Here is a 19,129-nt window from a genome sequence, read left to right on the forward strand (position 1 = left end):
GTTAGTTTGTGGTTACCATAGTTTAACTATAGTAGCCGTTAGGGCTGGGTATTGTGACCAATTCGGCGATTCGATTCGATTCTTATTTTTATGGTTTCGATTCGATTCGATTCCGATTTCGATTCGATATCGATTAGCTATCAATATTTCATTTAAAAATGTTAGTTTTGCAGACATGGGATCCATATTTTGATATAAATGCTGGTAACTGAAACTCTCCTACTTAAGTTTATTACTGAAATACACATCTACATTAATAATAGGGTGCACACAGTTGTTTATTTTAAACAACTTTTATTTTAAATGAACACTGTAACAAGAAGTCATAAATATGTGCATCCATTGTACACCATGTAAACAAACTGCAAAAAGCACATTACTGTAAAAAAATAAAAAGACTGTAAATGTGCAACAGTGAAATCTATTAAGTACTTCAAACATGTTTAAGAAATAAAACATTTTTCTAAATTCAAAACGTTCAAAACAGGCCCATCATAAAGCCCTTGTCTGCATATACAAAACATTCTAACTGTCCATAAAACTAACAGTTCTTAACTACAGCCTAATCATTTTTGATCACCAGATTTTTCTTCAAAAAAAAGCAGCTGATCAACATGTTCTGATAGCTCCTTTGCGCTGTGATTAGATCACCAGCAGTTGAGAAAACTCTCTCAGCAGGAACACTAGTGACACCTTCAGGACAAGAGGTGAATATTCATATCCTCTTACGTGAAGCACGCGCATAAAGAATCGATTCGGGGATTTCCTGAATCGATATCGTTGCGTTAAACTGAAGATCGATTAAAATCGGAGAATCGATATTTTTTACCCAGCCCTAGTAGCCGTGGTTTTTGGTTTTTAGTGAAAACATGGTTAATTTTTGTAAGGGCCATATTGTTGCTAGCCATAGCTCCCTCTAAACTTGTTATAAAACAATGTGAATATTTGTCTGCTAAGTTCCAACTCTTTACAACAGTTATGTAATTTTGCAGCAAACTGACTGGTATTGATAATATTTGCTAGCAGTTGTTTAACGCTTAACTAAGTAAACAAAGACAAAACTACAATAGTCTATTTACAAATGTATCTGACCTGTAAATGATGTCCTGAACAGGACAGTTTTGCCTCTCTGCTCCACCTGGGCACTCTATACGCCTTATTCAGCCCGCTGCCATTTTGAATCGAAAACGAGGCTGTGAGGGATAGCAGTCCAGCAGCGCCCACTGTGGCGCATTGTTGCGTACCGGGATGTAGATCGTATAGCCGTAAAATAATAGGTCATTTCACATTTTTCCACAGGACAAAGCACTCCAGAAAACGTGGACTGATCGACAGGACATATAACCTAACTTTCAGGTAACAATATTGCATTTATTTAAGAAAATGACTGTGGAAACTAGCCGGTTGGCTAATTGCTAATTTATAATGCGAGCATGTTTATCTTCCTTTAAACGTTTATGCAGAGCTAACATGTGATGTATTACTACAACAACTAAACTAAATAGATTACAAAGAACACAAGAGTGCTCAACATTTTACTCAGGATTGTTTTTCAAAAACACTGACTGGAATTAGGACGCTTAAGGAGGGTTCAGCTCCGTCTGTGTTTACCTGGACTCAAAGACCTCACGAAAAGAAAACCTTGCGATTGTAAATGAAAAAGATATTCTTTTTAAATGATGTTTTAAAGATCAACATGTTTAATAGTTTGTGTTAAGAGCCTGCAGTTAACGTTAGATCGTAAGCCTCTTTCAGACAACATGTTAAGTCATACAAAAAACAGTGGGTTGAAAGTTTATTTTTATGCAAAGAGATCAAAAGATAATTATTTATTAGTTTGCCATGTAGTGTTTGATGTCAACCCCTTTTAAAATCGCTAAATGATATTCAGAACATTATTTTTTTGTTTCTGTCTTGCTTTAGACAATGAAAATGTCATGTTTATCGTAATTTCATAATAAAGGTCGGGAAGACGCTTATGACCTAGCTGCAGGCTCTTAACACAAACCATTAAGCATTTTAATCTATATAACATCATTTGAAAAACTCTATGTAAGCGTTTAAAGGAAGATAAACATGCTCCCATTAGAAATTAGCAGTCTTTCCACAGTCATTTTCTCAAAAAAAAAAATGCAATATTGTTACCTGAAAGTTAGGTTATTTGTCCTGTCGATCAATCCACGTCTTCTGGAGCTCTTTGTCCTGTGGAAAAATGTGAAATGACCTATTATTTTACGGATATACGATCTACATCCCGGTACGCAACAACGCGCCACAGTGGGCGCTGCTGGACTGCTATCCCTCACAGCCTCGTTTTCGATTCAAAATGGCAGCGGGCTGAATAAGGCGTATTCTCGAGTCTTGCATTCTTTTGGCGGACGCGCGGATGGGCGGAGCGAGCGTGCGCGAGGCGAATTGCATTGTCAGTCAAGACGAACCGATTACGATTTATTAAGAGTTTTATTATTGAATGGCGAATTTGGAAATAATCACTTTAGTACATTCGGCAGGCAACAGAAACAACAATATATATGAAAATAAAATATAAATAAAAAAAATGGCAGCGGGCCAAATTGGCTGCTAGGCCACCGGGAATTCTCCCGGTTCTCCCGATGGCCAGTCCGCCCCTGAAAGAAACCTTTCTTGCGTTTAAGCTCTGAAACTTTAAGACGCGAGGGGTTACCTGGAGAAGCATCTTCTGCCATTTTTAGACTTGGCAGACTCTGCTTAAAAGACCCGCCCTCCTCACTGGACAGTTAAAAAGACTAATCAAACTAACAATGACATCAAGTATTACCCAATCAAAAGTAGGAAAGGAGGCATCTTCATCAAATGTGTGTGGGATGATTTGCATGAGACGCTGCTTTAAAAAATTATAAAAAAAACGGGACAAAACCCGTCCCGTATTGATTCAAAACAGGACGCGCAATTTCATTCTCAAATACGGGATGATTCCGTATTTTAAGGGACGGGTGGCAACCCTACTGCAAACTAATGTATAGTTTAAACACAATTTATTAAACCTGCTACTAACAATTACATAAAAACTCAAAAAGGTTAAAAAAAGAGAGGTAAACAATCACAATACAGTCACTTCAACATTTTAATTGTTCCTTGAGTGAAAAGTTGTTAATGGTTTATAAAGTTTGTACTTTAAATTTTAAAAATGTGGTATTTGACAATGTAGATGTGTATGGGCAAATAAGCTGAGACTAATTTGTAGAACTGCGGTATCGCCTTCTTTATTTAACAACCAGCACACGCACAACACCTATTTCCGTGTCATACACATGACTGCCCCCAGGGCGTCCTACGTCACCTCTTATAGACCACACGGGGGAGACAAACAACCATAAACATAATCTACATCCCCCTTCTTAAAGAGAGGATACCTGAGCATTTATAACATTGGATAGGAGTATAATGCACAACAACAGAAGAGAGATTTAACAGCTATATATATATAAAACATAGCTGACACCTACTAAGTGCACAAAACAGCAAGACTAGCAAACAGCGTACAACCTGACATGCATACCAAAAATGTAATGCAACATTATTCCCACTTTGTTTTTTTTTTTTTTTTGTTTTGTTTTTTTTTTTTACACAGTCACAAAGAACAGGACTGATGCAATAGAAGTGGTATAAGGAGTCTGAGCTTAAGTAGTGTAGTCTTTGTATAGGGAGTTGGGTTTTGATATTCTTCCAGAGCGGGTGACAATCACAGGTGGTTCCTGCACCTGCTCTGTCTGCGGTTGGTCGACATTAGGCTGGGGCTCTGGCAGAGGTGCACTGTTGGTGTTAAGTGGGACCCCTGTTGTTGTAGGTGGGGTGTATTGCTCAGGTGTATGTAGAAGGTGGCGCCTGTTTCTTACATATGTGGCATCTCCGGCCTGGACCTTGAAGCTGTTTGGTTGTAGAGCTGTTCCAATTACTGTTCCCAATCTGTCATATCCCCGGTCTGTCTGTATTCTTACTGTCTGCCCTGCCTGCAGTGACGTCAAACGTCTGGCTGACCTGTCATAATGTGCCTTTCCTCTCTGTCTGTTCCGTGTTAAAATTGCCTGAATCTGCGTTTCCACTCTCGGCACATACATGGCCTTGGTCATGGGAATGAGGGTCTTGGTGCGCCGAGAAAGCAAGCGCTGGGCTGGTGAGGGCAGTCCATCTCTTGGTATGTTGCGTAGATTGAGCAGTGCCGCATACACATCTGTTCCATCACGTGTGCATTTTTCTAGCAGGTGTTTGGCTGAGCGTACAGCTCTCTCAGCCAGCCCATTTGACTGAGGATAGTGGGGGCTGCTGGTGACATGGCAGAAATCCCATGTGTGGGCAAATTCTTGAAACTCCCTGCTTGTGAAATATGTTGCGTTATCAGTCATTAGCTGCTGAGGAGCTCCATGGGTGGCAAAGTGGCGCTTTAGCCTAGCTATGATGGTCGCACTGGTCATGTTTGGCAGCTGGTCAATTTCAAACCAGCTGGAGTATGAGTCGACAAGCACCAAATGTTCTTTTCCCCCCCACTCAAAAACATCTGCTGCCGTAAGGGCCCATGGCAAGTCTGGTACATCATGCAGTTGAAGGGGCTCCTTTGTTTGGTGTGGCCTGAGGGCGTTACAAGGAGCGCACCTGGAGACTTCCTGTTCAATGTCCTGGTATATGCTTGGCCAAAACATGGTTTCTCTGGCCCTGCGCTTTGTCGCCTCTAGGCCTGGGTGACCTTGATGCAGCTGTCTAATGTAATAGCGTTGCAGTGAGTGGGGAATGATGAAACGCTGACCACGGAGCAGTAGGCCATTATCAACTGTAAGTTCATCCCTTATGGCATAGAACTGCCTAAGGTCATGTGGCAGCTTCTTTGATGACTCAGGCCAGCCCACAGCAATGATCTCAGATAGGCGCTTGCATAGATGGTCTGCCTGTGTTTCCTGTCTCAGTTCCTCAATTCTCCTTGAGGAGAGGGCTTCCACTGTCATCACATCATAGTCCTCAGTAGTTTCAGCCCAATCAGTGGAGGGCAGGTGTGCACGTGAGAGGGCGTCTGCCAGGTATAGCTCTTTGCCTCTCTTGTAGATTACATTAAGGTTGTAGCGCTGCAGCTTAAGCATCATCCTCTGAAGGCGTGCAGAAGCCAAGTGTAGCGGTTTTTTTAGAATGGTGATAAGGGGCTGATGATCTGTTTCTACGGTCACTTGGCGGCCATATATGTAGTCGTGGAATTTCTGGCAAGCATAAACAAGGGCCAGCAGCTCCTTCTCGATCTGAGCATAGCGTGACTCAGTCTCCGTCAGCGCTCTCGAGGCAAACGCCACTGGTTTGTTGTTCTGGAGACAGACAGCACCCAGGCCATGCTGAGAGGCATCTGCAGATACCACCACTGGCTGGTGCACGTCAAAATACTGGAGTATAGGAGGACTTGTAAGGAGCTCTTTAAGTCTGTTGAACGCTGCCATGTGGTGCTCCTGCCAGCTCCATTCTACATCCTGAAGCAGGAGTTGACGCAGGGGTGCTGTGATTTCACTATAGCCTGGGATGAATTTTGACAAATAATTAGTCATTCCCAAGAACCTCTGAACATCGTGCTTGTCTGCTGGGGATGGCATAGAATTGACTGCATCTGTCTTTGTAGGGTCAGGCTTTATGCCCTGGTCAGTTAAAAGATGACCCACATACGAGACCTCAGACACCCGGAAACGGCACTTGTCAGGGTTCAGTTTAAGATTTACAGCACGAATTCTGTCCATGACCTGCTGGAGGCGCAGATCATGCTCCTCTGTTGTGCTGCCCCAAACGAGAATGTCATCAACAACGATCGCACATGGCTGCCCTTCAAAAAGCTGCTCCATACACCTTTGGAAGACTTCACTTCCTGTGGATATTCCATAGGGCATTCGGAGGAAGGCATATCGGCCCACCGGGGTCATGAAAGTAGTCAGCCTCGATGATTCATCACTAAGTGGCACCTGCCAGAATCCACACTTTGCATCAAGGATGCTGAACACCTTGGCTCCTGGCATGTCGGCGACCACCTGTTCTATTGTTTTCATAGGATGATGCGGCCTGAGGAGAGCTTTGTTGAGGTGGACAGGGTCGATACACAGTCTTACGGAACCATCTTTTTTGCATGCAGCCACCATAGAAGAGACCCACTCAGTGGGCTCCTGAACTGGCTTAATGACTCCCAGTTTCGTCATTCTGTTTAGTTCTTCGATTATTTTGTCTTTCATTGCCAAAGGCACTCGTCTGGGAGCACATATTGTAGGGTGCACAGAGGGGTCAAGGCGCATGTGATATACTACAGGCAGTTTGCCTACAGTGCTGCAGTCAAAGATATCTTTATACTCTGTGAGCTCAGGAGCCCCCTGTTGGAGAGCGTGCACATTTGGGCCAAGTTGCACAAAGCCTAATTTGACACTGTCTCTGAGGCCCAATAGAGGTTTTACATCACTGTCAACTACATGGAACTGTAGTGCCCCGCATGTAAAGTTTACATTAGTGATACCTAGAGTCTTTATGATCTGACCGCCATAAGCCACCAGGTTGACTACATGGCTGTGGTCAACATGAGCACCTGGGTCAATGTGCTGGAGATCACCCTTGGAGAGTACATTGCACCGGGCTCCCGTGTCGATCTTCACCTTAAGTTGCTTCTCTGTGTTGGAAGTGGACAAGATGGTGAATATCTCTCCTCTATCCGCTGGCATCTCTACACTTTCACAGTAAAACAAGTCTGCTGAGTCATATGCAACCTGTGCATCAAGTTCACTTATTCTATGTGTCTGTCCTCCCCTGCGTATGGTGTGGGGGGCTCTGCTTGATTGAGATTGACCTTGTCCCAGTCTGTTGTAGGTGCGTGTTTTGCTCGATCTGCAACATTTAGAGAAGTGGTTCCATTTTCCACATGCATTGCAACGCTTGTTGAAGGCTGGACAGCTGCTGCGGTCAGATGAATGCTGGCCACCACAGTTTGAGCATGGAGGATACTGCACGGCACAAACTTCGTTTTCCTTCTTCAGTTCTTTGGAACCTGTTTCTTTTTTTATTTCTTTGTTTCCCTTTTCAGACTGCTCATGTAGCATGCATATTTCAATAGCTGAGTTTAGGGTTAGATTTTTTTCTTTTAGCAGCTGTGTGCGGATATTGTCATTGTGAATGCCGCATACTAATCGATCTCTTATCAGTTCGTCATGCAGCGTTCCAAACTCGCATTTTCTGGCTAGTGTTTTTAACGTGGCAGCATACGACTGAATTGTTTCATGCGGCTTCTGATTTGTTGTATTAAATGCATGTCTGTCCATAATTACATTCTTTACAGGCATGCAAATTTCCTCAAACTTCTTTACCAGTACCTTTACATCTTCTGAATCTTCCCCCTCCTCGAAAGTGAAAGTGTCATATTTATCTTGGGCGTCAGGACCGGCGAGGTTGAGAAAAGTGTACGCTTGCACTTTTTTAGTTGCTGCTGAAAGACCGGCGTTGCTGTATATGTGCCACTCGCGCTTAAACTTTGTCCAGTTGTCCGCAATATTCTCGTCAAATACAAGAGGGTCTATCTTGCGAAGTCCTTGTGCCATCGTCAGTACAGGCTTTCTTCTGACACCATGTAGATGTGTATGGGCAAATAAGCTGAGACTAATTTGTAGAACTGCGGTATCGCCTTCTTTATTTAACAACCAGCACACGCACAACACCTATTTCCGTGTCATACACATGACTGCCCCCAGGGCGTCCTACGTCACCTCTTATAGACCACACGGGGGAGACAAACAACCATAAACATAATCTACAGACAACCTCTTAAGCATTAATCGTTTTATTTACATATTTTTATCTGCATACTACTAATGGTGAGGGTCGTGAGATGAAGTCTCTCGTTCTCTCCTGTCAGTAACGTTAACTGCCACAAGCGCTTCAGGGGTGGCTAACATTCAAAGCTGCAAGAGTAAAATAAAGATACTTTTGTTATTTATAGGCTACACATAGCGAATATTGTAAAATAGCGATAGCTAAAAAGGCAAGAAAAGCTTAAGCATCAGAGATTATGTTAGCGTTAGGGCAATTTGCACAATACTTGGCACCACGAATGTTCATTTTCAAAGAGAAAGACGCGACAAACGAATGCATTTCCTCATGTGAAGCACTACAACGTGTCAATGATTAATTAAAAGCGATTCTGTTCACAATTAATCTAACAAAAGAAACTATAAAGCTTGTTCAAATAAGCTCCCACCGCTGAGTTGTGCAGCAGGCGCAGCTCGCATCGGCATTCGTGAGGCAGTTTTCCGGCTACCACATATTTGTGCCAAATGCCCCTCGACCGTCTCCAAACGATCACAAAAGACATTTTAAAAACGTATAATGGCAAATACAAATACTTCTTACCTTCACACATCGAAGTTATGTCCTGAGTCTGACGATGAAAACTTGAAGCATGAGGAACTTTGCTCGTGTCAGAAGATTAACGGCTAATGAAGTGACGCAAGCAGCAATGTGATTGGCTGATATTTAACACATATTGTGTTGGACACACTGTGTTGGATATTTTCTTTTTTCTTTTTCATTTTTAACACACATTTAACACAAAATGACACAAAATGTGCTAAAATAGACATAACACAAACAATGTGTTAAAAATTAACACATCCTTTTTGAGAGTGTAGATGGCAGTAGAGACCATGGGTTGAATTCAGCAAGTTTCATACTCTGTTTGCAGTACGTGCAGTGCAACAAATATGATAATAACAAATGAAGGAGAAGAGTGCAAAAAACTGTTGGCCAGACAGAACCAGGATTTTCCAGGGCAAGAATCTTGACAACATTTGTGTTTGGTCTTAGCATTTCTGGCCATGTAGTTGAAATATTAGGCTAATATAGGGTGACCATACGTCCTCTTTTACCCGGGCATGTCCTCCTTTTTGGCTATAAAATTATGTCCGGGGGGATTTTGTAAAATATCATAAAAAATGTCCGTTTTTTTTTTTTTTTTTTTTTTAACCTATTTCACTGACCGTCATTAATTCAACACTTTAAATGCAGCCACTGCCCACCGGCATTATTCTGAGGTGCCTGTCTGATGACGTGAAAGACCCAATTGTCAAATAGTCAAGCCCATCCTGGCAAATACTCTTTGATCCTGGGGAGGGTGTCCTCTTTTTGGATTCTCAGAATATGGTCACCCTAGCTAATATCTTAATTAATACTGCTTGTGCGTATCTTTTTGTAAAAAATGTTGTGCTCTTTCCTACTTAAGTATTAAGTCCTTCTCTATATGATTTAGCAGCTTCCACACATTTTTTTTTTGTCATTTAGACAGCATATTTGGCAGAAAAACATATTCATTAGTACATTAAAGGTTGTATCAGCGATTTCTAGCCTGAAACATAAAGTGTCAAATTCAGCTGACCTTTCTTCACGATCCGCTCGCTGCCTGCCCCATAAATTGTCTGTGAAAAAAACGCTTCTCTCTGGTCAGCCTAGGGTCCGAGAAATGCCAAAAAAAACTATCAACGCTATCAACTATTCCACAGATAAACAAACAGTGTTCCAACCAATCAGTGTCAGGGGGTTGGTGTTGTGGAATTTCCTACTGGTGCAGGGATGTGAGGGAGGCGGAGCAAAAGTCCACGACACCAAACCCCTGACGCTGATTGGTTGGAACACTGTTTGTTTATCTGTGGAATAGTTGGTAGCACCGATTGTTTTTTGGCATATCTCGGACCCTAGGCTGACCAGAGAGTCGCGTTTTTTTCACAGACAATTTATGGGGCAGGCAGCGAGGGGATTGTGAAGAAAGGTCAGCTGAATTTGACACTTTATGTTTCAGGCTAGAAATCGCTGATACAACCTTTAACTGTGCAATCCATGCTATTGTTTACATCCAAGTATTGTCAATAAGGCCACATATCTTGGTAACTGACCAAATCGTGACATACAGTAAGTGCAAACCCTCTATAGCTTACCGGGTTCAGAGAACTTCCAAAACCTGAATGGAAGGAGTTACTCTGATCTGACCACTTCCAGGTGTCTTTTTATAAATCGATATAAGCTAATGTCACATTATTTTTGTGTTTTCATTTTGGTTTTCCATTGTAGCCAAATCAGTGTGATACAGTCTGCAGTAGTTTAAAGTGTCACACCCAAGTGTTTTTTTTTTTTTTTTTTTTTGAATTAGCACAGTAGTATTTGTCGTGGCTGTAGGCATTTTGTGCATTTAGACATTTTACTTTTATACACTTTTTAATGTTTCTTTAAAAGATTCTTTCAGTGAACAGCTTTGCAAAGAACAACATTTTTTTCTTAGTGTGAAGAACATTTTTATAAACTTAAGTGACACTACAGTATAAATAAGTTTTTGTGCAGTGAAGTTTCATGAATGTTAAAGGTTTTTCTTGGGCAATGTTGGTGTGAGGTAGCAGAAACTTTTTGTGGGTTGTGTAGCAGTTGACTGTCAGAGTTCTGTATTTGGGTTTACTATAAGTTTGGTCTTGTCTTTAAGTGTGAGTGTGTTAAGAAGCAGACGGGACAACAAGGTAAGTGAAACAATGATATTTATTAATAGTGAGCAGCGATGTCGAAGATGTGAGAAGACCCAATCCTAGGTGAGTATGGCAGACGATGAGATGTTGGAGTTGAGTGAACTTGGAACTGAATGGGATGATATCCTTCCTTGCAGGATCCAGATAGCGGAGAAAGGGATGCTGATTCCTTGAACGGAGCAGAGGATGACTTACGGCACACACCACGTTGAACTGCCGATGAGAACACTCGGAGGACTGGACTCAGAAGACTGGAACTTGGGAAACAGGAACTTGGAAAACTGGAACGAGACAGAGTTCAGGTAAGTACTTTCAGGTAACGATAGGATAGCGAGACTCTTGGGAAGAGTGACACTACAGTCCGCTTTCGTAGAACGAGCCCGGACATAGAGTGGTGTGTGGCGTGAGAATTTATAGGTGGCTGTGATGATGACGTGCAGGTGCCGGTGATCAGAATTCAGGTGATGGTGATCTGGGTGTGATTGAGGGTGTGGAACCTGGCCAATCCATGACACTACCCCCCTCCCCAGGGCCCGCTCCTGAGGGCCGAAATTTTCTGCGCCGTGGTGGTCTCCCTCGTCCCCTAGGTGCAGGAAACTCCGGATGAGCGGTGTGGAATTCCTCGGTGAGCGTGGGATCGAGGATGTCTTCTCTTGGGACCCATGACCTCTCTTCAGGTCCATACCCCTCCCAATCCACCAGATATTCTAGGAGACCACCACGACGACGGGATCGGAGGATTTCCCGGACGGAATAGATGGCGCCGTCATCTAGCATCAGGGGGGGAGGAGGTTCCTCTTCATGGCCAGGCTCTGTGGAGGAAGTGAGAGGTGGGTGAAACGGTTTTAAGAGGGAGACATGGAATGTAGGATGGATACGGTATTCCGGAGGGAGTTGAAGTCTGTAAGTGACCGGGTTTACCTGTTCCAGGACTTGGAAAGGACCAACAAACCTGGGACTTAACTTTTTGGAGGGCAGCCGCAGACGGATATCTCGGGTGGACAACCAAACCTGATCACCTGGACTGAATTCAGGGGCCGTGCTCCTCCTCCGATCCGCCTGGGTCTTCTGTCTGCGGACTGCCCTCTGTAGGTGGTGGTGGGCCTCGTCCCAGGCCCTCTCGCTCTCCCGGAACCAGTGATCCACTGCGGGGACCTCAGATGGTTCACCATTCCAGGGAAATAGGGGTGGCTGGAAACCGAGGACGCACTGGAATGGTGTGAGGCCGGTGGATGGTTGCCGCAGTGAATTCTGGCCGTATTCGGCCCAGCCCAGGAACTGGTTCCAGGAGTTCTGGCGGTTATGGCAGAATGTCCGGAGGAACCGCCCCACTTCCTGGATCTTCCTCTCCGTCTGGCCGTTGGTCTGCGGATGGTAGCCAGAGGAGAGGCTGACGGTCACACCTAGGAGCCGGAAGAAGGACTTCCAAAGACGGGAGATGAATTGTGGACCGCGATCTGATACCACATCTTCAGGTATGCCGTAATGACGGAAGACATTATTGAAAAGGAGCTCCGCAGTTTCGAAGGCCGTGGGTAGTCCTCTCAGGGGTAGGAGCTTGCAAAACTTTGAGAAGCGGTCCACAATCACCAAGATGCAGGTATTTCCATCCGACTCCGGCAGATCCGTCATGAAATCGACCCCTAGGTGTGACCAGGGGCGGTTCGGGATCGGCAAGGGATGGAGCTTCCCTGCTGGTAAGTGTCTTGGATTCTTGGACATGGCACATTCACAGCAGCCCTTGACGTAACGCTGCACATCCCTTGCCATCCCAGGCCACCAGAAGCGTTCGGACAACAGCGAGAGGGTGTTGTTGGTCCCGGGGTGCCCAGTGCCTAGGGAAGTGTGGATGGAACGAATGAGATCTACCCGTTGCGTCCTGGGGATGTAGCGACGATCAGGGGGACAGCCCGGCGGAGGACGAGGAACAGGAGTAGCGACACTAGGAGGGGCTGACCATTCTATGGGGCTGACAATAATCTTGTCTGGGAGGATGGATCCTGGGAGTTCATGGACATTGGAAGAGTCATGGATACGAGACAAGGCGTCGGCTCTGACATTTTTGGGACCGGGACGGTAGGAGATGGTAAACTGAAATCTTGAGAAGAAGAGCGCCCATCGGGCCTGGCGTGGACATAGGCGTTTGGCATCACGGAGGTATTGGAGGTTTTTGTGATCGGTAAGTACCAGAAATGGATGACTGGCCCCCTCCAGCCAGTGTCGCCACTCCTCCAGGGCAAGTTTAATGGCCAGGAGTTCCCTATTGCCGATGTCATAATTCCTCTCCGCCGGGCTGAACTTCCGGGAGAAGTAGGCACATGGATGGAGTAACTTGGTGGCACCGTGATGCTGGGACAGCACTGCCCCCACGCCGGTAGTGGAGGCGTCTACCTCGACGACGAAAGGGAGTTCAGGATTGGGATGTCGCAGGATGGGTGCCTTGGTGAAGGCTCTCTTCAGGGACTGGAAGGCTGCGGCGGCTTCGGGAGTCCAGGACAACTTGGAAGGTTTACCCTTGAGTAGGTTGGTCAACGGCGTGGCAATGAGACTGTATCCTTGAATAAACCGGCGGTAGAAATTGGCGAAGCCAAGAAATCTCTGTAATTCCTTGATGGATGATGGTTGTGGCCAGGAGGTGACTGATGAAACCTTCCTCTCGTCCATGCGGATACCTTCTTGGTCGATGACGTAACCCAGAAACTGAACAGAGGGAAGGTGAAATGAACATTTTTCCGCTTTGAGGAAGAGCTGATGCTCCCTGAGCTTCTGGAGGACCTCCGCAACGTGGTGGATATGCTCAGTCTCACTCCGGGAGTACACGAGGATGTCATCAATGTAGACTATCACTGACCTGTGGAGGAACTCCCGGAGGACTTCATGGATGAAGTTTTGAAATACGGAGGGGGCGTTGACCAGGCCATAGGGCATGACCCGATATTCATAGTGCCCGGTAGGGGTCACGAAGGCCGTCTTCCACTCATCCCCCCCTCCGTATTCTCACCAGATTGTATGCGCTGCGGAGGTCCAACTTAGTGAAGATGGTGGCTGTTCGTAGTTGTTCCAGGGCCGCAGGGACGAGAGGAAGGGGGTATTTGAATTTTACGGTACCTTGATTCAAGACTCGGTAATCTATGCATGGCCGCAGCCCTCCGTCCTTCTTCGCGACGAAGAAAAAGCTGGATGCTGCTGGGGATTTGGATGGACGGATGTAGCCTTGTTGTAATGCTTCCTGAATGTACTCCTCCATGGCCTTACTCTCCGGAAGTGACAACGGGTAGATCCTTCCCTTAGGCAGAGGGGCGCCTGGAATCAGGTCTATGGCGCAGTCCCATGGCCGATGGGGCGGCAGCTGGGAAGCTCTCCTGGGGCAGAAGACATCCTGGAAGGAGGAGTAGGTTTCAGGAATCTGGGTAGAACGTTTCTCCAGGGGACTTTCAATGGACGTGGCGTTGATAGACATGGGTCTTGGAATCGGACGAGGAAGGTCAGGAAAACACTCGGGAAAGCAGTCATGACTCCATTGAATTATTTCTCCATTGCCCCAGGAGATGATGGGATTATGTTTCGCCAGCCACGGCCGCCCCAAGATGATATCCATGGTGGCGCCCTCCAGAACCAGTAACTGAATTTCCTCGTGGTGAAGGACTCCGATCTGGAGATAGATGGGTTGGCACTTCCGGTGTATTCGTGGTCTCGTGGTGATGGAGCTGGTTATGGGTTGGATCTGGTAGACGCTCGACGAAGCTTCGGTTCGGAGCTGGAGCTGGCGACAGAGGTTCCCCGAGATGAAATTACCCGCTGACCCGGAGTCGATGAGGGCGTGGGCTATGATAGAAGATGAGGAAGTGGTTAACTGCACACATGTAGACAAGGGATACATCTTTTCCACGTCTGATTGAATGACACTCACCGCAGCAGTGACTGGACGGAGGGGGCACGTCAGTCTGATGTGCCCACTAGCACCACAATAGAGGCACAAACCCCGGGTCAGCCTCCTCTGTCGCTCAGCGGGAGATAGTCTACCAGACTCCAGTATCATAGGCTCTGGTTCTGGAGGGCTGGCGATGTCCGTTGGGCGGAGGAGTGCAGTATTCGAGGTTTCAGAGAGATATGATAACATACGGTCAGAACATCGGATGGACTGTTGGATGAAGCGCTCTAACCCCATGGTGTCATCTAGGGCAGCGAGTTGGAGACGAAGGCGAGGCTCGAGACCAAGACGGTAAGTGGTCAACAGTGACCGCTCGTTCCATCCACTGGCCGCAGCGAGGGTGCGGAAACGTAGAGCATACTCCTGTGTAGACATAGATCCTTGAGTTAAATGATACAGTTGCTCACCCGCTGTTATCTCTCCATCCGTACGACTGAAGACTTCCTTGAAGTGAGCAATAAATGTCTGGAAGGAACGAGCGGCCGGTCCATTCTGTTGCCAAATAGAGTTCGCCCATTTTAGCGCTGGTCCTGTGAGAAGAGAGATGATAAATGCAATTTTAGATTGATCAGTGGGGTAGAGCGCAGGCTGCATAGAGAAAACCAGAGAACATTGCAGGAGAAATCCGTTGCACTCCTCCGCCCCGCCATCGTATGGCGCTGGTCGGGCCATGGGACTGGATGGCTGTGGATCCGAAGAAGTGCTGGGAGGCGTGACGAGCGGCGGTGCGGAAGGGGTGACAGATGGTGTTGCCAGAAGGATTTTACGAAGAGAATCCACCAACTCTTGAAATGGGTCATTGACATTCATGCTGCTGCCTGTATTGAGGTCCGGGCTTCTGTTAAGAAGCAGACGGGACAACAAGGTAAGTGAAACAATGATATTTATTAATAGTGAGCAGTGATGTCGAAGATGTGAGAAGACCCAATCCTAGGTGAGTATGGCAGACGATGAGATGTTGGAGTTGAGTGAACTTGGAACTGAATGGGATGATATCCTTCCTTGCAGGATCCAGATAGCGGAGAAAGGGATGCTGATTCCTTGAACGGAGCAGAGGATGACTTACGGCACACACTACGTTGAACTGCCGATGAGAACACTCGGAGGACTGGACTCAGAAGACTGGAACTTGGGAAACAGGAACTTGGAAAACTGGAACGAGACAGAGTTCAGGTAAGTACTTTCAGGTAACGATAGGATAGCGAGACTCTTGGGAAGAGTGACACTACAGTCCGCTTTCGTAGAACGAGCCCGGACATAGAGTGGTGTGTGGCGTGAGAATTTATAGGTGGCTGTGATGATGACGTGCAGGTGCCGGTGATCAGAATTCAGGTGATGGTGATCTGGGTGTGATTGAGGGTGTGGAACCTGGCCAATCCGTGACAGAGTGTGTGGCTTGGCTTTGAGTTCTCAGGCCATTCTCTTGTTCATATGACTGACACTCCTGTCTAGTTCAGTTTTGGTTTAGTGTCAAGGTCTGGACATTCATGCTATCAGTGGGTCTTGTGTTTCCCCTTATGGGGTAGTTGTTGTTGTTTAATAAAAGCCCATTATCACAGGAGCCTTAGTCCTCACCGTTTTTCTCAAAACAAGATGCGACATGCTCATGAAGCATTTTAATTAATTTTAAATTAAACATTTCTAAATAATTAAAAACATATGTCTATCTTACTTAATTCTTAACCTCAGCTGAAATCTTTACTTTGGTTGATGTCATGTACAGTACATTGAGGCATGATGCACATTGCTTATTTCACATTTATAATGGTTAATATGTGAATTTACTAATTTATGTAAAAAAATAATATAGGATTTGCACAGAGATATAATGATGATCCAATGTAATTGAGTGCTGTAAAGCAACAAAACATGAAAAGGCCACAGTATGCTGCTGTCTCACAGCTCTTTCATGTTTTTGCCACCACCACACCTTGACTTGATTTGATGACTCTGTTGGGCCTGGGAACAGAATGTCCTGAAATACAGAGAGCTCAGTGTACCGCAACTTAAGAAAACATATACAAATAGAAAAAGCACCAGCAAATTTGGAGAACATCTTGATCAGTGTGTGTCACGTTAGTTTGAGGGTGATATCCTGATGATAAGCTGACCGTGGTTCCCAGAAGTTGAAAGAAGGCCCGCCAGACCCTGGAAATAAACTGAGGCCCTCTGTCAGATACGATGTCCTCTGGGAGCCCATAGTTCCGGAACACGTTGTGAAACAGCACCTCGGCTGTTTCAAGAGCTGTGGGAAGACCTTTTAGAGGAATTAGTTTACAGGCTTTTGAAAAACGGTCTACAGCCACAAGAATTGTTGTGTAACCTTGAGAGGGAGGTAAGTCCGTGGCAAAATCCACTCCCAGGTGTGTCCAGGGCCGGCGGGGAATAGGTAAAGGCTGCAGTTTACCTTCAGGCAGGCGGCGAGGTGTGGTGGTAACGGCGCAGACCGAGCATCCACGGACGTACCGGACGACGTCCCTAGTCATGTTGGGCCACCAATACTTTTGTTGGAGGAGCGAGAGGGTTCGCCTGCTGCCAGGGTGTCCTGAGCCAAGGGACGTGTGCGTACTATCCAGTAGAGGTAGTCGGTGATTACTAGGGACATAGGTACGACCCGGGGGAAGCCCGGGTGGAGCGGGCTCCTCGAGGGTGGCAGTCTGGATTTCTTCATCCATTTGCCACAGGATGGGCGCCAGGAAAATAGAAGGAGGTAAGATTGGGTCAGGAATGTCAACGGTAGGTTCAGGCGAATACATACGTGATAAGGCATCTGCTTTGGTGTTCTTGTGACCGGGTTGGTAGGTGATTTGGAAGTTGAAGCGAGTGAAGAACAGTGACCAGCGTGCTTGACGGGCGTTGAGTCTTTTGGCATGTTGGAGGTATTGGAGGTTTTTGTGATTGGTGATCACTGTGAAGGGGAACTGGGCTCCTTCTAACCAGTGCCGCCACTCCTCGAGGGCAAGCTTAATGGCCAGTAACTCGCGATCACCTATACCATAGTTCCGCTCGGCCTGGGTGAGTTTTTTGGAGTAGTACGCACACGGATGGAGAGACCGGGGTTCACCAGACCACTGAGATAGTACCGCTCCGATACCCACGTCTGCCGCGTCCACTTCCACTATAAAGGGTCGTGAAGGATCAGGATGTCTGAGGATAGGTGCTGAGACAAACATGTGCTTGAGGTGGTCGAAAGCTTGTTGTGCTTCAGATGTCCAGTTCAACACTCGACATCCTTCTTTCAGGAGGGAGGTTAGTGGTGCTGAGAGAAGACTGTAGTTTTTTATGAAGCAACGGTAAAAGTTGGCGAAGCAGTAAACAGTTTTTGGTTCCGCCCAGTTAGCTACAGCATCCACTTTACCTGGCTCCATTCGGACTCCCTCCGCAGAGATCACATACCCGAGGAAGGAGACGGTAGACTGGTGGAACTCACATTTTTCGGCCTTTAAGTAGAGTTGATACTCTCGAAGGCGTTGGAGAACTTGACGGACATGGTTCTGGTGTTCTTCCATGTTGCGGGAGTAGATCAATATGTCGTCAATGTAGATTATGGTAAAACGGTGGAGGTAGTCACGAAAGATTTCGTTCATGAAATTTTGAAATATGGATGGACTGTTGGCCAGGCCATAGGGCATCACCTGATATTCATAGTGGCCAGTCGGGGTAATGAAGGCAGTCTTCCACTCGTCCCCTTCTCGGATACGGATCAGATTGTATGCACTGCGGAGGTCGAGTTTGGTGAACATACAAGCTTCCCGAAGCTCCTCTAAGGCAGCTGGTACAAGTGGAAGTGGATAGGCAAATTTGACAGTAGCATCGTTCAACACACGATAATCTATGCAGGGCCGGAGTCCACCATCCTTCTTGGAGACAAAGAAGAAACTAGACGCTGCAGGGGACGTGGAAGGTCTGATAAACCCCTGATGGAGAGCCTCTTTGATGTAACTTTCCATGGCTTCCTGCTCAGGACGTGAAAGTGGGTAGATTTTCCCATGTGGTAGCTTGGCATCTGGCAGCAGGTCGATACTACAATCCCAGGGCCGGTGTGGAGGTAATTGGGTGGCTCGTTCCTTGCTGAACACGTCAGAAAACGACTGATAGATGGCAGGAATGGTGACTGAGGCGTGAGTGGTCGGACTCTCGACAGTTGTGGCCTGAAGGGGAATAGAGCGGTGTGGAGATTTCGAGGTTGCTGATGGAGAACTGTAGCCGTGGTTCTTGCATGCTGCACTCCATTCTAGGATTTCTCCTGTGCTCCAGTTGATGTGGGGTTGATGCTTTGCGAGCCAGGGTCTACCCAGGATGACATCGACATTAGCTCGGGGAAGTACTAAAAGGGTGAGGTTTTCAAGATGGTTATGCTGAGAGATGAGCATTAATTCCCTTGTCCTCCGGGAGATTTTACCATCGCCCAATGGTGAGTTTTGAATGGTAGTTATTTGGTATCTAGTTTCACTGAGGACGGTGGGAATCTGATACTTTGTGACGTAGTGAGAAGAAATGAAGTTGCCAGCCGCTCCAGAATCCACCAGCACATGTATGGGGAGAGTACGAGAATCTACTATTAGATTGGCTTTGATATGTGGTACGTTAGATATTGCAGGAGTAAATGACACTGAACTCACCATTGGGCGAGGCGGGCGAACTGGGCAGACATTGATGAGGT

This window comes from Garra rufa, chromosome 3 (assembly GCF_049309525.1).
Source record: "Garra rufa chromosome 3, GarRuf1.0, whole genome shotgun sequence".
Lineage (NCBI taxonomy): Eukaryota > Metazoa > Chordata > Actinopteri > Cypriniformes > Cyprinidae > Garra > Garra rufa.